The sequence below is a fragment of the Rhinolophus sinicus genome, linkage group LG11 (genome assembly GCF_036562045.2).
Source record: "Rhinolophus sinicus isolate RSC01 linkage group LG11, ASM3656204v1, whole genome shotgun sequence".
In the NCBI taxonomy this organism is placed as follows: domain Eukaryota; kingdom Metazoa; phylum Chordata; class Mammalia; order Chiroptera; family Rhinolophidae; genus Rhinolophus; species Rhinolophus sinicus.
Window position 1 is genome coordinate 57265841 of NC_133760.1, and position 21052 is coordinate 57286892.

Below are 21052 nucleotides of genomic sequence, written 5' to 3' on the forward strand. Positions count from 1 at the left end.
ACATCTGTCTGGCAAACAGACATATAAAGAAATGCTCAACCTCTCTAACCATCAGAGAAATGCAAATAAAAACCACAGTGAGATACCACCTCACCCCAGTCAAAATGGCATCATCAATAAATCAACAAACAACAAGTGCTGGCGAGGATGTGGAGAAAAGGGAACGCTGCTGCACTGTTGGTGGGATTGCAGATTGGTGCAGCCACTATGGAAAACAGTATGGAGGTATCTCAAAAATCTGAAAATGGAACTACCTTATGATCCAGCAATCCCACTCCTAGGTATCTATCTGGAGAAATCCAAAACTCTAATTCAAAAATCGTTATGCACTCCTATGTTTATTGCAGCACTATACACAATAGCCAAGATATGGAAACAACCGAAATGCCCATTGGTAGACGACTGGATTAAGAAACTGTGGTACATTTATACAATGGAGTATTACTCAGCCATAAAGAAGAACGAAATCTTACCATTTGCAACAACATGGATGGACCTAGAGAACATTATGTTAAGTGAAATAAGTCAGACAGAGAAAGACAAATACCACATGATCTCACTTATATGTGGAATCTAAAGAAAAGAATAAGTGAATGAACTAATCAGAAACAGTTTTGGAGACATAGAGGAAAAACTGAGGGTTGCTAGATGGGTGGGGGTGGGATAAGGGGAAGGTGAGGGGATTAGAAAACAGTGAGTAACCACAAGACGGCCACGGGGTTTTGAAAATTAATTTGGGGAACATAATCAATAATGTAAAGATTTTGTAGGGTATCCGATGGACACGTGTCCCATTTGGGAGACCACCTCAGGGATGATGTAGATGCCTGATCACTGCACTGTACACCTGAAGCCGAACAATAATGAATGTCAACTATAATTTTATATATATATATGTATATATATGTATGTATATACTTATAAGAAGCAGCGTACAGCATTAGGAATAGAGACAGTGGAAATGTAATGGCTGTGTGCGATGTCAGAGGGATAGTGGATGGGGGGAGGGGGGTTCACACAGTGTGAGGGATATAAATAATAAATGTCTAAGTATTACTTTGTCTTGTGTACCTGAAACTAATAAAAATAATTAGGAAAAAAAAAAAAAGAATCACATCTGTCTTGCTCAAGTGTCTACATGTAGCTCAGTCCCTGGCCCATACTGGGTGCTCAGTAAATACTTTTCCATTACAGAATAAGACTGTTTCCCTCCTCGCCCACACTCCCCGTATCTAATCTAGTCCTACTGACCGCACCTCCTCAGTCTCTCTCCTTCCCCCATCTCCGCTGCTAGACCCAGGTACAGCCTGCTGTCCTCTCTCCCCCAGGCCACTGCACCTGGGCACAGCCTGGCCACAGGCCTTCATGCAGCTCTTCTTGTCCTTTTTCCAAGGCATTCTCTACCCAGTCCCTGCGTGATCCTTCAAACTCTACTTCTGGTTTAAATTCTTCAGTAGCCTCTGGTTGCCATTGGGGCGAAACCCAAATATTCAGCAGGAGTTGCATTCCCTCCACCTGCCTCCCCAGCAGCCCCGTCACCTGTCAGCACCCACTGGCTTTCCGTCCTTTAGCTCAAGCCCCCCTTTCTCTCCTGCAGGCCTCACGTGCGCTGCTCTTCTGCCTGGAACGCTCTTCTCCTGTGGTTCCCACACAACCCTTTATGTTGCTCATATTCATTGCACTTGGAATTATATACTTAATGTCTCTTTCCTGGGCTAGACCATGAGCTTCATGAGAGCACAAACACTGCCATATTAACTGCTCAGTCCCCGCTGCCTGAAGTTTAGTTGGCCCTCAACAAAGATTTATCGCACGAATGAATGAAGGAAGAATGCCAAGCTAGAAGTGTTGTTCAGTTTCTAGTTCTGCCTTTTTTGTATCTGGCTAATTTAAGACAACTGTAGAAATCATTTATTTGAACATCCATTTTCTTATCTTTATAAAGGGGATAAAATATTTTCTTTGCAAGGAATTCTAATGAAGATTTAAAAAGTACATTGTTAAATTAAGGGTCATAGAAATGTTAAGGAGTGTAATTATTGCTGATGAGAGAGAACGTGTAAGAAAGACATCTAGGTCTCACAGCTGGAAGGTCCTTTAGAGACACACAGACAACTTTGCTTAGGACACAGCTGAGGAAACTGAAAGTTAGATAACCTGGACACTTGCTCGTATTTCTTAAGTAAATGGTACAGGTGAACTCCAATCAAGGTCTCCTGACTTAAGTCACCTGTAAGCAACCAGAAGTCCATGGGTAAGAAAGCTGGCAGGTCACAAGCCTAGAGAAGACTCCAGGGGGCCATGGAATCAACAGCTATAACCTGGACCTGGACCCTTCCTGTCTGGTCGAGGCTTGAAGTGGCAGCCCACCCCCCAAAATGCCTACAGGCCTGAGATACTGCAGAGGCACACATGCTTGAGCACACATCTACACACACACACACACACACACACACACACACACACACAGGAGCCACCCTTGCAGTTTCTATGCAATAGCGCCCAGCATAACCAAACAGGCAGATGGCTAGCCACCCTGCAGATGGAGTATGTGACAAGTTCCTGGCCACCTCATAGACCCAGATACCATCTCTATGGAGTAAAGAGCCGTGTCTAACATATGCATACTTGTATAGAAGGACTTTTATGTCCTTTTCCAGTTAATTGACACACTGTGCGACCTGTTCCCTGTATCTAGCCCTAAGGACAAAACACTATCATCATTACAGATGATACTATGATGTGACCCTGTTCTCTCGACCACACGTTAAATAATATACTTGCTCACTGTAAACATTTCCTGAAACTTGGCTCCTACTTGTCTGAGGAGACTGGGTAACTAAATCTGTAGTCTCCCCTCACCCACATGTGTGTTCTCCTGGCCCTATATATACACCGTCCTGTCATCAAAACAAGCAGTCTCTAAATATATAAGCATGTTTCTGCTATATTTAGGCAATACACACACACACACACACACACACACACATGCTCCACAGACAGACATCTTCAGTTCCCTTCTAGTGACCCAATCATGGCTGTCTCCTGCAACCCCACTGACACTACTTCTAACAGTCTTTACCCATTTGGCAATGTCAGTGGTCACCGGCTCAGTCACCATGTCCCTTCACTTGATGGTCCCAGTGATCTGATCACAGTCAGGCACCACACACCTAGCACGTGACAAAGCTAAAAAGGAAATCTGTAAAACGTGGTTTTACTCACATAAAGACACAGGAGAGAGACTTTCGGGCATTGCTCAGTACGCAGCGTTGCCTCTTAGCTCCTGCTCCACTGGGAGTGAATAATCACTAGCTGAGCACATGCAGAGAGACGCGCATCAGACGGGCCAGAGACATTGTGCATCTGCTGATCCAGTTCCTCACGCGACTGTGTTCAACACAAAGCTCCAAGTCACCCCATTGACGCAGTGTGTGACAGAGCTCAGTTTCTCCCTTGGAGCCCCCAAACCTTAGCTCTTGTCCATTTCGAGTCTCCAGACATAAAATCGTATTTCAAACATATCCCCCCTCCCCAGGCAACCCCCACCTCCATCACACTGCTTCTTCTTCGAACCCATGTTGAACGTTGAGAACCATGCTTCCTGGATTTCCGAGCAGCGTCAGTTTTTAAAATTCTGATTTACACCACAAATCACTGAAATGCTCCTTGAGATGACAACACTTCTGCATTTATACTATGTCGTCTATACTGCTGCTTATCTTAAGAAAATACCCCCAAAGTCAAAAGACAGGTTCTCATTTTGATTTAGAAAATAAGAATACCACATAGATGTATGCCTTTATTCACTGTTTGACATTATTGCCCCAACGCTACAAAGATTTAAAAATAAGAGTAGCGATCTGGACCACTCGCTGTGAAGACCTGTGTTCTGTCCACTTTAGGAAAGTCCTACCCTCCATCCCAGAGAAAATGTAACACACATCTCATATCTATTCCCTAACGTCTGAAAATACCACCTCATTCGCTGCCCTGTAGCCCAGATGGGCTTACACAGAATGTCCCTAGTGGCAATGCTGACAGATACTCCACAAGCCCACTGTGGCCCGGCTGCCACCCACACAGATCATGTGAGTGGGAGTGACCTGTGTGCGTTCTTAGCATAGACCTGAGGGTGACTCTGTTCTCGCCCACCTTGCACACACTCTGAATGGCCAGCCCCATTCACTCCAGATACGGCAAGTGACTTTCCGGATCCACAGCTCACAGATGCTGTCAGCCACCTGTTTGGGGCTACACCACTGACACTTGGGTAACACTGCTCTTGTTCAATCCATGACTCTGTGAGTGACCCATTCTTTCCACACCTCGTAGTGACTGGCCACTCCAGACACCGCAAATGATATCATCTTGTCTATCCCATAGCAAGCCTCAGACAGACCACACTGTGGGCAGCCATACACTCTAGGGACCCCTATCGTGAAGAATCCGACTGTATTTACAATCACTGTGTTCTTTTGATAAGAGGGATTCCTTTACATCCCTCCTGGCCCCTCTCTCTTCCCCACTGGGGTGATGACAGACATCCATCCTGACCCCCATTTTGCTAAGACATAGGCAAGGCCTTTCTCCACACTCCAGGTACAGATAAAACAGGAAGTCTGAGAAAGAGGCCACCTCAGGAGCGGTGTCGCTAGGAGCTGGGATTTCTGGAGTAGGCCAGGGACGCAGGGCCTTAGAATGCCATGGGGGGGAGCAAAAGAGGGAAGAAACTAGAAATGAAAGCCACCCGCTCTCCTTCATCTGTTTGACACACCCTCCCTCCTCACTCTGACAAGAGTCCTGGCCAGAGTTCACTTCTAGGTAGACAGGAGGGCAAATCTGTCTCAGGAATCAGAGATCCAGGAAGGGGAGACGGGCCTGAAACCTGAAAGCCAAGCAGCATCAGGATTAGCTCACCTAGGACAGTCTTGCTTATAGATGATGCTCGGAACTACAGCCCCACCCCCACCCAACCCCCACCTCTAAATAGCTCCCTTCCCCGCCTCCCCACGTTCACTAGGCAATATTGTGATCGACCTGAAGCTTCTGCAGTACTCCCCAGATAAGGGGAAGGAGGAGGGAGGGGCAGGAGTCATTTTTGCTCAGAGCCTTGCTAGCCTGGGAGAGGTATGGCCTTAGACATACACAGTGTGTAAATCCACAGGAAACTCAGGGAAAGGAAGCCGGGGCCTAGTTAAGAAAGAGCAGACAGTAAAACATCTCTAAGTGGGGAACAGGTCCACAAAGGGAGTCTCAGTTATTCCTTATTATAGGGCTTAGCCTTCCCCAGGACCTTGACTTTGAAGAGCCCTATTATTGGCCTGGGGAACATCTGGGGGCAGGGTGCCCATTTCCAAGGCGGGGACCAGGCCGGAAGCAACTTTTTCAGGCAAGAGCATTTCCTCCAGCTTCCCTCCTCTTCCCGACTGGGATACTCCGTCACACGCCCCGAACTCTGCCTACGCCCAGCCCCCCATTTCCGGAGCCTGCGCCCCGGGACCCAGCAGGGGCTGGTCCCAGAGTGAAGGCCTAGTTTCCTGGTCTTTCCTGTCCCTCCCTTACCTCCACCGGGTCTCTGCAGCCGCCTGCCGGAGCCAGGAGCTGCGAGGGAGAAGGGTACCCACCTGGGCAGTGTCACATGCTGTCCCGGCCCAAGAGCTCCCTCCGAGTCCCAGGCGCCGGCCGGCCCCGTCGCGTCTCCGGCCCCGTCCCCGTCCCCTGCGCAGGCCTGGGCTGCCTTAGCCGCCCCACCCGCTCCTGCCCTTCCCCGCCCGGCCGGGAGGGAGGGATCTGGTTCTCCAAGGAAGTTTCAGGTGAGGAAACCAGGGACACACCTTCCTGGGGGAGGGGCAGGGCCTGTCTGCGCCGCGGCCCCATTGGTGTGAAAGAAGCTCCCGCGTCAGAGCAGGGAAGTGGCGCCCGGCTGGGAGGGTGACCCGGGCGGGAGCCCAGGGCCGGCGGCGGCAGGGGGCAGGGGGCAGGGGACAGGGCCGGCAGGAGTGACCAGAAGGAATGAGACAAAGAGGGGAGAGAGAGGGGCCTCTCCCGTGTCCTGGTGTGTCTCTGAAATCTGCCTGGGTGTTTCTTCTCCCCTGCATTTCTTCAGGTCTTCACCTGAGCCTGACTCGGACCCTGTGATCTCCTGCCTCCCGTCGGTGCTTATCTCGGGCTTATCTGAGTCTCTGAATGTTTGAGTCTCTGTGTTTGGACGTGCATCTTTCTCTTCAGGCCTCACTGCTCACTGCTCTTCCTTAATGTCTCCTTGTCTCTCCCTTAGGAGGAAGGGTGTAGCCTGCTGGCTGGCTGGCGGGTGTCCTGCGGTTCTGTCTCTCCCTCCCTCTCCCTCCCTCTCTCTCCCTCACTCCCTCCCTCTCTCTCCTTGCCTCCCCCTACAAGGCCATCTCACACAGCCTAGAAATGACATCTGGAACACGGCACGCCATGTCTTTCCTCTGTGTGTTCTCTGAGTTCATTTTAGGATCTTTATATATCTCGGGGTGTGTTTTCCTTCTGTATTCTTCCCAGGACCTCTGTGTGTGTGTGTGTGCTTGTGTTGAAATATCTAAGCCTAAGTCTCAGGCCCTTGTGTTTTTTTCATGCCTGTATTTTTTTCCAGATTTTTTTCAGGGAAAGCCTGTGTTCTGTTGGTCTCGAGTGCAAAGCTGAGGGTCTGTCTTTATTCCTCGCCACAGACTTCACACAATGCCAGAAGGTTCTGTGGTACAGCCGCGTGCGCACACGCAGTAAGAAGCCCTCACCTAGGCACTGAGATTCTAGGTAGGTAGGTAGGTCCGTTTTAGTCAGACCACCCCAGCCCCACTCATGACTCCTTGGGGTTCCCTGCTCCTGTAAGTCAAGTAGAATCTTCCCAGGAATGCCCTGATCTGTAAGCCCAAATGGCTAGAGGGTTAGACTGTTTGCAGATTACTGCGTCCATTGGCTGCTGCAGATGCCGGCTGGCCATGCCTACCCCCGTTTTGAAGGGGGCTTTAGGGTACAACGTAATTAAAGCAGAATGGTGTCTTCTCCAATCAAGTCCTGAAATATTTCTGTGTTCAATTTCTGTGCTACTTCCGCCATGCTGCTCGGAGGGGTTCAGTCCTCCACCGTTCAGCAGCCTTCAGCCTATTCTAAGCGGCCATGTAGGTGTGGGAAACACCCAGGGAAAGCCAGGACGAGGAGTTCAGGTAGGAGACAGCAGGCCTACCACGTGTCATACGTTCAGAAAGGGGATGAGAGTGGGGAGTGCAGTAAGTCAGAAAGTTCACTGTAGCATTATTTACAATGGCCAGGATATGGAAGCAACCTAGGTGTCCATCGATAGGTGAATGGATAAAGAAGATGGTGGCACACACATACAATGGAGTATTATGAGCAATTAAAAAGAATGAAATCTTACCATTTGCAACAACATGGAAGGACCTAGAGGGTATTATGCTCGGTGAAATAAGTCAGACAGAGAAAGACAAATACCATATGGTTTCACTTATGTGTGGAATATGAAAAAAAGAAAAGAAAACAAATGAACAAACAAAACAAAAAAGACTCATAGAAACAGAGGCCGAAGGGATAGTTGACAGAGAGAAGGGGATGGGGGGATGGGTGAAAAGGGAAGGGAAATATAGGCAATAATATTGTGATATGTTTGCCCGGTGACATGATTACTAGATTTACTGGGGTGATCACATTGTAAGGTATAAAAATGTCGAATCACTATATTGTACACCTGAAACTAATAAAATATCTTATACAAACTATACTTGAAACATTTTTTTCATAAAGTCATAAAAAGAAGTTTAAGCTAGAAGTGTCTCTACTTCTAGGCTGGGAGAGCAAACTCAGTCCAGGGTAAGGGTGAGCAAAGTTAGTGAACCCCTGACCCCTGGGCACCAGTGGCTGATGTCTGCCATGCTCCATACTGCCTACCAGGAGAGGGCAGTGTGGTCAGAGGTACTGGGCCGGCCTCCCACACCAGCCTGGCTCTTCTCCTTGCCCCACGCCAGCTGCACTTGATTCTCCTTGATTGTAGCTCTCTATCCCTTTGTTTTCTCTCTCAGGTCTCCTAGACTTGACCTCCTCTTGTTCTACCAGCTCTGACCTATCAGCATTTTTGTTTTGTTGCATCACCACCCTTGATTCAATGACCTCTGGGCTGTTGTCCAGAGAGTTAAGCACACAAGGCTCGGCTGACTTTTCAAGTAGTAGTGAGATGTCGGAACATTAAAACTTATCACGTAGAGCATCCCGTGGAGCACCCTTGCCTGCAGGGTGTGTGCATGTGGGAACCAATCTAGCTCTGGGCTCGTCCTCTACCCTTCACGTTGCAAACTATGGTTCTCTCTTTTTTCTTTATTTTCCATTTCTTGATGCTTGCTCTTGGTGCCTGGGCTTCTTAATCAGGCCTGTCATCCTACCCCCATATTTTGATAAAGGGATTACAGTGATCTCTTTTAAAGCAGGACCTCATAGAGTTATCCCTGGGGCTGTCACTGCCCTGACCAGACATCCTCTTGGTGACACCATCCCGTATTACTGGCCACATGGTCCCCCACTTGGTTAGCTCTGTCTCTCCGGTGCCAGTTCTTTAAAAACTGCTCTGGTCTTTCTGACTCTGACTTTTGTCTGATCCCATGACTCACCTTTGAACTTTTTGAACTGATTTTGAACTCAGTTCTTTCCTTAACCTGACCGACCATGGTCTCTCCATCTTTCTCCTTTAAGTCCAGCCTCACTTGGCCCTAGGGTTCTTAGCTATCCAGTGCCATTCCAAGGGATGTATTTTTTCTGTTCTCATCCTTGGTTTCCCCTTAACTTCTTTTGTCAACCTTTGCATGTTGGCACTAGCCTAAATGTTCAAGGTACAAATACTAATTGCTTCATCCACTTTTTTTCTTTCATTCATTTACTCAATATGCATTTTTTTGAAACCAGATACACAAAAACCAAGTCTCTGCCCCCAAGGAGCTCTCAATCTAATCGAGGAGAGACACAAGTAGCAAATAATGATAGCAGAGTGTGATGTATTGTGTTGAGATGTACACAGAGTGCAATGGTGACATAAAGGACAGAGCACTGCTTGGGGAGTAAGAGAAGGCTTGAAGGAGAAGGTGATTATTTGAGCTGATTTGTCTGAAGTACTCTGTTCACTGGTGGAGAGGAGGACAGAGAACGGCATACCAGCAGACGAAATGGGACATGCAAAAACAGAAGCCTGAACACCTTCTGCTGAGGGAGGAGCAAAACGTGTGGGCTTAACATGAGGCGTGGTGAAGACAGGGCAGAGAAGGAAAGGAAAATTAATGGGAACTATGTTTTAAGGTGACAGACATGTTAATTGGCTTGACTGTGGTGATCATTTCACCATCGTATGTGTGTGTGTGTGTGTGTGTGTGTGTCAAAACATCAAGTTGTACACCTTATATGCAATTTTTATTTGTTAATTATACCTCAATAAAATGGAAGGAAAACATTTAGAGGAGCCTCATCTCTGGAAGTATGAAGTCCAAACTCAGCAGCATGCATGACCTATCAGCCCCTTGGTGATCTGGCTGCCTGACCATACTCTTTCCGGGTCTTAGGAGGCTCAGAGTTCTGGAAATTTTTCCTGTAGGTATGTTTTTAAGTTGGGTACATAGGTCATAGGAAAATCTATATATGCCCCTGCATTTTATTCAGTTGTGCATTTCCAGATTGTCTGGTAAATAATGTCTGAGGGTGACCACGTCTTTCCACACAGTGGTTACAGCTGTGGTAGAGTGCGGGCAGTTGGAAAGAGACCGCAGGGTCCCATCCTGCTTTGCAGGACGCTATCCATGATTGTCTTGCTTTTTTGTTTGTTTGTTTGTCTTGAGTGTTTGGAGATGATCCCTGTTCTCAAAGAGACTGAAACTGATGAAATCCATTTAGGGGAGTTCTGGCTCTATTGCAGTCCGACACCTGTCAAATTGGTAAAATCTCAAGGTAATATTTTTTTTTTCATTTGCTGTTGTTTGTTTTTAAGCATCCACGTAATTAACATGAGAAGCCAGATTTGGGAACCCTGATCTAAAAGCAGTGGTTCTTTACCAGAAACTTCCATCATAACCATCCAATGAGTTTTATGAATGTGCCCTCGGCCCAAACCAAGAGTTTCAAAGCTGTAGGTGTGGGATCACGCAGAACTATTGGGAAATAGCTCCGTACGAGCTGGGTGCCTAATAAGAGTGGAGACTCTCGGAGCTACAGCACTGGTTTCTAAACATCTTTTATCCTACCTCCTATCAACTGAAGAATTTTCAGCAGGCACCCCCAATATATGTGTGTTTTGTTTATTTATAAACTATAGACATGTACTTCTTTATACTATGCAAAAACATTTAAAATAGGAGTTATAAAAATAAATACAATGAAAAGTTCTAATATTTTCATCCCATTCCCCCAATGAGCCTACCAAGATCCCACTATGTGGACCCCTGATAGAGAGAATGGGGCCAATGATTCCTTAGCTGGACCCCAACTTGTATTTAGATTTTACAGTTTCAGGTAACCTGTCTGAAAGCTGAATCGCCTCCTCCCCACCCTCCCAAGGCACTCTTACTCAATTATTTAGTTCACTTAATCAGTCGACATATATTTATTGTGTTTCCATTATGTGCAGGGCATGGAATGAGGAGCTGAGGATGGTACACATGGTCCTTCATCTCAATAAATGTGTATTATGCCCGCACATAGACATTAAACAAATGATGACTTGATAATTATGTTCTTATGATTTTAATGGGTGCTAAAAGGTAAGTGTATCACCTAAGAGAATGAATGACCTCATGTGGACAGTTAGAGAAATCAGTAGTTTGGAAGTACTACGCCAGCTGAACTCAGGAGGATGAATAGAAATGAGCGAGGCAGAGAGGATGGGGAAGAGGGTTCCAGGAGGAAGAAAAACATTTGAAAACACTGAGGCAGGAAGGCCATTGGCTCATTCCAGACACTGAAAGAAAGCTAGAGTGTTTCAGATCTCCAGGACAGGACAGTGGCACCCTGGCACAAAATGAAACCAGTGACGTGAGTAGAGACCAGGGATCCTGTGGGCCCAGGCGACCAAATGAAGGACTGGGGTCTTTATCTTGAGGGGCAGGGAAGCCATTGAAGGATTGACAGCAGGGAAGTGACGGCCAGATTTGCATCTCAAAAAAGAAGTCGCTTAAGAGCTGGCCCATGACCGCTATTCTTTCCCTTCTGACGTTTGGGTTGGACTTAGAAACCTCTGCTTTGACTTGGCCCTCCTCTTACACTTCCCCTTTCCTTACTTTCCACAAATTTTCACACATCCTTCAAGATACAACATTCAGGTCACTCTCTTGGGGCAGCCTTTCCCTGTTCTCTCTTCCAAACTTCCACACTAGTTAGAGCTAATGTCCGTAATGGCACTTCCTTCATTTATTATAATGTACCTGTTTAATTTTTATTTGGGGAAGGCAGGTGCAGAAAGTTGAATTACAATCTTCACTTCATGGCACACACTGTCATCTTTGGTTCCTTTGGTTTGTTCAAGGTGCCCCCTGTGTTTGGCTTATTTACTTTATTTTTTAATAATAAAAAACTGTATACTGTTTGTGGGCATGCATTTTTAACTTATATAAATGTTGCTGGGCTATCACTCGTGTTTTTCATTTTCTCCAATCAGAGTGAATTTAAAAGACTTAGTCATTTTTCTTTGTGAACTCTTATTCCCTCTCTTTTTATTTTCCTTTTGTCCTATTTTCTTCTTTGATCTACCTTTAATTTTATCTTTTGTGAGTGTATATATGTTTATGAGCCATATTATATTCTTTTTGGTATAAGATGAGAAATACACACACAGAGATACATACTGATATATACATAAAGTTTATATTATATCTTATACTGATAGGAAGAGGGAATTGGGGTCCCAAGAATTCCTCTGAATGGGTGCATAAAGCCAAATATTTCTTCTACTATTTTTCTACATATATATTTTATTCTTTTCTCTTAGAGAGAGGCTGAAAAACAGGCATTATACCTTTTCTTTGGGTATTTTTTAGACTAAAGTCTCATTTTATTGGAAGAATGAGTTGGGTCTTTGTGCATTGGCTCTCCTTCTGATGGACATAATAAAAGGTGAAAACTGATAACAACACGCTGATTGTTTTGAATGTAGAAATGCCCTTACTGGTCAAACACTGTCTTTCACTTTTGCCAATAGAAAGTCATTGGCTTTATCCCTGCTCTCAAATGCTTGATGTCTATTTCTGGAAGTGTCCTGTTGCAGCTATCAAAGTCCCCAGTGGTTGTCCTGAGGTCCAAGCATCCCTCTCCCACTTGTATCCATATTATCCAGCCAAGACTCCTGTTGCTGCCCAGGAGTCATACTCCTAATAGTGGCCCAGAGTATCCTGTTGTCCCTGTGCCCCTAGGGTTCCACTGACGAGCCTTACTTCCCTGTGGGAGTAGAGAGGTTATGGTGACAAGAGAGAGAGGGAGTGACCAGCCACGCGTGTCACAGTTTTGACTGCCAAAGAAAAAAGACACAAAAATGGAGAAAGAATAAGGATGAATGGAGAGGGAGACGCCATTCCCTTCAATAGAAACATCCTTCTGTTTCCCTTAGCATACAAATATTCGTGCCTCCATGGCTCCCTCAAGACAAGGCTAATGAAGACATTAAAGTCAGAGAAGCAAACATTAAGAAGAGAAACAGAGTTAGAAGGACAGTTCAGTCCTATCCTGTCAGAGATGATCAAACAGCTCTAGACCGGGTGTGACTTAGAGATCGCATTCCTAGCTCCTAGGCAGTGGCCAATTGGGGTTAGCGTCCTCCCGGTTACTCAGGCCACCAACTAAGTTTATTGAGCACTTATTTCAGACTGTTGGCATTCATATTATTAATACGCATAAACTCAAGTTAGGATGCTCATTGTTGTGAGAAATAATACAACGGCAATGAGGACATAGACTGTTGCAAAAGAACTTGGAAAATTTCAATGGAAATGGTCAAATAATACTGCAAAGCAACCTCTAATAAGCCCACAGAGAGGTGAGAATAATAATGCCAGGGAAATTCAAGGAAAGTATGATTAATGTGGGCCAAAGAGCTGAGTCTTCAGCTGTCCCTGATAGAAAGTGTGGGTAGGTGTGGGAGATACATTTCCCATGATAATTGATACTCTATGCCACTCCAAATACCCAGGTTCCATTCCTGACACACATACACCTGACAGTGGTTAAGAGCAGCATTTTGGAAAACGACTGGGCTGGAAGGTGAGCATGAGAACTTGAGACATCAGCTCAGGTATGTGTGGAGGTGGTGGAAGGCAACATTACCTGAAACGACCTTCCCCCTTTTGGCCCAAATCGACCTCCACCAAAACGTTTTCTGTCCCATGTGCTTCTCTGACAGATTCACCAAAGCACATGCAGATCTGGTCCCCATCAGAAGTATATTTTGGATTTCTAGTTCCTGAAGGAAATGTGAATTTCCTGCTTGGCAGAAGTTATAGCACCATCTTGTGGAAATAAATGGTTTTGATCACAAGCCTTTTTGTTCTGAAATTATTAGCTGTCTTTTTAAAAAATCAATCTTGAAATGTATTCTTGGTTCTAAATCCTTCTTGCAATATACAATTTGTGAGTAACAAAAGGTTCCTCATATATTCTGAACCTTCGATGGCTTAGTTAGCAGCTCTCACTCAGTGACAGCTTTCTTATTTTCAGAGTAATCACAAAATGGATTGAGGGCCACAGTTGGCCCGTGGGCCGCAGTTTGGACACCCCCTGTTCTATAATATCAGCACATAAAGAGCTTCCTTGTTTATTTTTCAGCTGTACAGTATTCTGTTGAATAGATAATTTAGATAAAATAGCATTATATTCTTTAGTGGTTTTCACTTATTTCACTGTGTATGATTCATTTGTCTGTACTTAGTTCTAGATAATTTTTGCCAATTAAAAAAGCTGATTTATATGTTACTATTTTATTCATTAGTGCATTAGTTCATACATGCAACATATACTATCTATCCATCTATCTATCTATCTATCTATCTATCTATCTATCTATCTATCTATCTCTGTTGGCTACACTTTTATCTTTTTCTTAAAATGGATTTTCCAAATATGTGGGTTGATTTTCCTGAGTCTTACTTAACTATAGGCAGAAAAAGACTATAATGTGCTTAATGGCTATGGGTGTGGTTTTTGGAATCAGGTCGACCTGGATTAGAGCCCAGGTTGCCTCACACACTAGCTTGTAACCATAGGGAGGTTCTTACCTTCTCTGTGCCTCTGTTTCCTTTTTATTTTCTTTGAAAAATGAAAGTAACAAAAATACTATATGCATAGAATTTTCATGAAATGTAGACAAGATAATAATGCAGGTATCGCACCACAATAACACTAGATATTAAAATTATTACAGTGTAATAATAATGTCTAATTCTGGGCAACAGAATTAGACATTTAAATTTTATTCCAGGTGCTAGAACTTTTTCTTTCCCAGTGAAAGTTACTCTTAAGAAGATCCAAGAGTGCTAACCAAACTCCTTTTTCTTAGAGTGAGCACTTCACCCTAGCTTTCAGCCAGCCTTCTCCAATCCCTAGTTCCTACAGCACTAAAATATTCAATTCATTTATTGATTCATCAGTTACTCTTGAGTTCCCACTGTGCATAAGGACCAAGATATTCAATTATCTTTAAGAGTCCACTTCATTTTCTCTGCATTAATCTTATTCTATAGTCCTTTGAAAAAGTGAAAATCCAAATCACAATGAAATGTCAGGAAACCAACAGAGAGACAGAAAATTGGAAAATAAGAAAGAACCTTAAAGACTGTCAACTTGTCATTTCATAAATGAGGCAACTGAAGGCCAGAGAAGTTAAGCAACTTTTCTAAGGTCACACAGTGAATTAGTGGGGGAACTAGGATGAGAACTCAGACATCTGGACTCTGAGCCAGCACTCTATTGACCAAATCATCCTGTGCTCAAGGATTCATCTCTTTTTTGGGGCCCAACATGATTTTAAAAATTAAAAGCAAAGAAAGAGGGAAGCACAGGTTTAAAAAAGATCAAAAAATGAACCAGTGCTATTCAGTATTGGTCAAGAAATACTGGTCAAGGGAAGGTGTAAGACTCTTCCCTGCTGGTTGGGAAAACATAGTCATGTTTTCACCCAGTGGGATGGCATTCCAACTCTCCTGTTTCTGTCTCAGCAACACGTATTTAACAATGATACTCGACACTCACAGCAAACAGTAAACAATCTTACAGGTTGGTGGTTGGCAATTCCTGTCCACATGCCAAAGATGCTTCAGGTGCCAATTTCAGGCGGCAAGTGAACCAGCGACCACACACAGATTCCCATCCCTGTCATTTCCAATGTTTACTGTCCATCATGCTCTCCACCCTCTTGCCAGATTATCAAGGACAACACCCTAATGCGTCTTCCCACCTGACACCAGCACCATCCTGGCCTTCCAGAATCACAGGCTCAGCAGTTGGGCACACTCTTTTGAGAAGCCAATGGCCACTGCTCTGTGATAGAAATGAATAAATATTCCCAGCATTTTTATAGTAATTGTTATATTCCCACCCTATTTCTTTCCTTTCTACATATTCTTGATTATTATTATCCACCACATAAGAATATACTAAAAGCAAGAATTGGGTAAATCTAATGGACAGTAAGATAATCTAACTTAAAAGAATGAAGGTTAACACATCCCCAGGCCTATAAATTATGGGTAGAAATTTGGACACAATGACTATTAATTTGTACATTCACTCGAAGTTTATTGAGTGATACTACTATGTTTCCCCAAAAATAAGATCTAGCCAGACCATCAACTCTAATGCATCTTTTGAAGCAAAAATTAATATAAGACCCGGTCTTATTTTAATATAAGACTGCATCTAATATAAAATAATATAATTAATATAATATAATATGATATAATATAATATAATATAATACAATATATATAATACCGGGTCTTATATAATAGAATATAAGACCAGGTCTTACATTAATTTTTGCTCCAGAAGACACATCAGAGCTGATGGTCTGGCTAGGTCTTATTTTTGGGGAAACACGGTAGGAACTGTCCTGATGCAGCCATTCGAGGTTAGGAATATCAGTAGATCTATAGCAGAGTGGCTCAGAGTTCGTTTAAAGCCAGACTGCCTGGTCTTGAATTATGTTTCTATCAGTGGATGATTTTGTGACCGTGGGTAAATGACCTTCTCTAAACTTTTCTGAACTTCCTGTTCCTCATTGTTATATAAGGTTGGGAATAGACCTTTCCACAGATTTAATGTGAAGATTGTATTACAGCATTTTATGGAGGGTCTAGCACACAGTAATGCTCCATAATTATCAGCTTCAATTAAAGTTCTACTATACTCTAACCCACAACTAGAGGGATTTAAAGGAGGTGAGAAATCAGAAGAGAGCTCAAGTCTGAAAATTCGGAAATGAGGCTGACAGACAGTTAAAGGATCACTTATTTCTTTACCAAGTGTTTGGTGAGCACTATTTGTTAGGAATGTTAATGTATTGGGGATGAAGAGATAAACCAATTCTCTTTCTTCCCCTTGTGAAGAGATGATACATAAGAGAAATATACTATAAATCCCAGGTTTAAGATTATAAAATGTCGAATGTCAAAAATAAAACCTGAATGCTGTTGCCTTCCCACGGGTCCCCCATGTTTTCTTACTGGATGGGCTGGGGACATGTTCAAAGGGAGGGAGGTTTCCGGGGGACCTTTGCCAACTAAATCACAGAGGGGTCACTGAGACTGGGTTAAAGCTCGGCCTTCTGTGAAGGCTGCCGTGTCCAAGGCTGAGTGGCCTCCTATGCTGCTAGAGGGGACATTGGAAGCCACAGAGGTGAAGGTTTTGGTGACTTATCAGCCTCGATGCTCTTCCTGACAAAGGGTAGACTTGGTATCAGATACCCATCCACTATTCTCTCATCGTGAGCTGGAGGGTCTGCGTCACTCTGGTGGTGACTTCCTGGGCTCCCTCCTGGCCTGGTCCACATGGTCCTCATCCTAAGGCTGACACCATTCCCTTCTGTAATGAAAGATTACCTAGAGCCATTGACACTTGTGATGGGTAGAAAGAATGTCATAGCAAAACAATAAATGAAATAACTGTGCCATAGGGAGCTGCACATGTCAAAATTCCTAAGAGAATTTCTGGAGGTAGCAGTAATGAGTAATGGAAGCACAAAATGCGAGAATTAGAGTAGTCATAGGAAAGAGATGGGATTCCAATTTCTCAATAGAAACATCCACTGTATTGCTGTCAGCCACTGAAATCAAGCTTTGCATTCTAGAGAAGCTTACATGATAACAGGAGGGGCAAAAAAGACAAAAACCAACTTCTAAGACGATGTGGTTGCTAAGAAGGAATCAATGGATGTGCTACCTATGGGCTCTGATGACTGTCTTTCGTTTACAATGAGTGATGAATACAAACTAACAATTGGCCACGTGGCAATTAATCTACTGATTGCTTCTTGGTTACTGATTCACCAAAAAATTGTTTCGACTAACAACCCATAAAATTTGTAGGAATTGAATCTTGGGGGGCTGCCTAGTGCTCCCGTATTGTGAGTCTAGACTTCGTGTGCAGGGGTGTAAATGAGTATGAGTCATTCTGGACTCATTTGAAGACTCGGTGTGTGTGAACGTGGGTGAAAACATTTCAACATGTGGTCCTCCGTGCGCTATATGTAACTACTCCCATATCCGCTCCTCAGAAAGACCAAATCCAGGTACCAATTTAAGAAGGAAAAGCCAACCCTGAATGGCAGTGTGTTGGAAGACCCACTACTAATTGTATAATAGCTTACCATTTGTGTCATGTACCACGTGTGAAACTCAAACACATGAGATGACCATTCATTAAAAATTAACTTTGCCTTACTTCAACAACAGAAGAATTGCTAAATGCTTTACTGGTAGCCAATTTCAAAACTTTTTGGCAAGGAGATAATTTAATGAATTTGTGATTTTACAGATTGCTATAGCAATAAATTGGCAGGTATTTGATACTTCTGTGAATTGCTGATGTGCCAAAGAATAGCTGGCTTGCCCGGAAGTCCAGAACAACGCTTCCTCGATGCGTCATGTAGAAATCCAGCATCTTTGCTAGTGCACACATTTTGCTAGTGTCTTTGCTAGGCTAAACTAACCCTAGGGTGAACTACTGAACTTGTGTGTGCCAGCCTCTGAAGAAGGTTCTCCGGGATTAATGTGTGGAAAGATGCTGCTGTTGATAAGCCCCTGAATCCATCTGTCATTAATATCAATGAGATACTCCCTGAGGAACTTGGAAATAACAGAAGTAGCATTGCTTTTTGAGAAGTAAAACTTGCAAAACCCACTCAGAAGGGATGATAAGAACGGCCGCAGGAAACAAGACAACCTGAACAAACAACAATCTGAGCGCATCCAAAAGTCTCTCCAGGTGCTTTGATGCACGTTTCCAGACGCAGGGGAGGAGGATCTGACGGATGTAGGGATCCCAGATGTAACAGTTGTGTGGGGTACTTGTCTAGTGAAAGGCTGAGGAATAAAGAACGAGGTGATCCTGAGGGCCAGCAGGTCTGCAGCACTGTCTGGGGTGCCTGGCCTAATGGTGGGCTGTCCTCCTGGCAGGTCTACAGCTACAGCTCAGAGGGCTTGAGTGATCAGTGATCATAACTGGTAGGATCTCCACGTGAGCCCCCTCTGCTCCAATCCCATGCTCACCCATCAACCACGAGGCACTCATTTGCCTTTTTGTGCAGATATTTTGACAAAGAGGGAATGTGTTGATCAGCGAAGTTCTTGCCAATTTTTTTTTATAATAAAAATTCCATTCAGGTTTATCTGTGGTTCTTTTTTTAGTTTGGACAGCATGATACAGCTGAGAAATGCATAATTTGTAGGAATTGAACACCAAGCTGGACCCACAAAGAGAGGGCCAGGCCCTGGGCAGAGACAACCTCATTGAAATACAACCCCAGGAAAGCTTTGCTGAGCAGCTAATTGGATCCTAAAGGACAGCCCCACTAGATCCCTCTCTAGAAGCAATAAATGGCTGTGTTTTTAATAAGCAGTATCAATAAATCATTATGTCACCAAGAATCAAATGAATCCAACTACTATACTACAAACTCCTGACACATGGCCAGTTATTTTTTTTAGGATTGTATAAAAATGTACTGTTCCCAGACAACCTTTTAATTTGGAAAACCTACAAAGCATATGAAAATATTTGCTTGTGATTCAGTCCTCCTTCATTTTCATTTGTAACTTCCATAGTGGCAGAAAGGAAAAAGAAACCTTACTACAAAGTATGAATCTCTCTCTGAAACCTAAAGGGACAAACAAGAGAGGAAGGCCTAAGGAACATATCAAGGTTCCTTAAGAACCATTTTTGCCATATGGGTTGAAAGTCTGATTTCCTTTACAGAACTGGATTCTAATGCACCCTTTGTGTACCCATTTTGGTAATTCTGGCACTTATCAAATGTTTACTGAATGGATGGATGAATGAATGAATGAATGAATGAATGAGAGAATACCTAAACATTGAATTTTTGGACCATCCTTAGACTGGATATGGAGTTTCTGGCTTGCTTAATTCTTGCCTACCATAACCATACCCAATTAAGGCCATTCTTTCCAAGGCAAAAAAGAACAGACTGAAGTTTGATAAGAATAACTGTAAAATCTCCAAAACGTTTAAGCATTGGTCTTGAAAGACCTTTCTATTTTTTCTTGATTCCCAATATTTTGTCTTATTCTACACGTATTAAAAGCACCTTACCTGAACTCAAACAGATTAAATTTGTCAAAGGATTGGCAGAAATGAGAGACAAAAAGAAAAAAGAAATTAAATATACTATTCCAGTTCCAAATGTAATGTTCATACATTGTTTTATGCTACAAATGATACACATTACATGTATGTACAAGTCAGTAATTTAAAAATTGGCAAATTGCTTGATGACTAAGAAATTATCCAGGAACCTCATTGTTTCAAAGTAAATATCTAAGATTGAAATAATTTCTCTACACATGAACAAACCTGTCAGTACTAGACAGAGTTTATGTTTCAAAAAGTAAAATTTAAGATCCAATGAGCTGACAAACTCTCTTCAAATGCTGTGAGCATGAGTCACGCAGCATTTCTAAACTGAAAGCTATTTTTAAAACCTCAGTTCAACTGAAGTATTGGGTGGTTTACTAGTAAGGAATGAGAAGTATTGGGTACAACTAATGTGCTCAGGACAGACCTCCTCTCTCTTTAGTTCAAAATAATTTTAAATTTCTCTTGAGATTTGTTCTCGGACCCACATGTTGTTTAGAAGGGTTTTTGTTTCATCTCCAAATATTTGGGGATTTCCCAGCTATCTCTCTGGTGTTGATTTCTACTCTAATTCCATTGTGGTCTAAGAGAAGACATTGTATGATTTCTATGATCTTAAATTTGTTCAGGTGTGTTTTGTGACCCAGAATGGGGTTTATCTTGACGAATTTCCATGTGAGCTTGAGAAGAATGCGTATTTTGCTGCTGTTGGATGAAGTAGTCTATAGATGCCCACGCATCCAGTCGATGGATGGTATGTTGAGCTCAGCCACTGATTTCTGCCTGCAGGGTCTGTCCATTTCCAACAGAGAGATGTTGAAGTCTCCATCTATCATAGTGGATTCATCGATTTCTCCTTTTAGTCCTATCAGTTTTCGCCTCATGTATATTTTTTCTCTGTTGGTAGGTGAACGGATGTTAATAATTGCTATGTCTTCCTGAAAAACGGACCCTTATCATTAAGTAACGTCCCTCTTTATCCCTGGTAACTTTCCTTGCTCTGCATTCTCTGTTTCTTTTGATGGCTGTGTCTCCCCCTCCCTCTATCGTTGTCTCTGTCCTGACCTCTTCCTTTCTCTGGACCTTTTGATGATATTCTCTCTCTGTTTTCAATTGTCCTTATTGCTCTTCCACAATTCCCCATTCTCAGAATCTCTCTTCCTTACCTCCCCCATATGTATCCCACAGT

The 21052-nt window shown here is 43.5% G+C and overlaps 1 protein-coding gene across 5 annotated transcripts in view; it reads right to left on the reverse strand.

The window, feature by feature from the left end:
- The window catches only part of ARHGEF5 (Rho guanine nucleotide exchange factor 5), a 47939-nt gene that overhangs the window by 17528 nt on the left and 9359 nt on the right, over positions 1-21052 (reverse strand). The window contains exons 1-2 of one of the 5 annotated variants that reach the window (XM_074315221.1): positions 5628-6221; positions 3226-3390 (exon numbers count right to left, since the gene is read on the reverse strand). The exons of 2 other annotated variants lie outside the window; for them this stretch is intronic. The gene's annotated coding sequence lies outside the window, so the exon portion shown is untranslated. Of the gene's footprint in view, positions 1-3225; positions 3391-5627; positions 6222-19821; positions 19864-21052 lie in introns of those variants that run through there. 2 more of the 5 variants (XM_074315222.1, XM_019710598.2) reach the window with 2 other exon arrangements.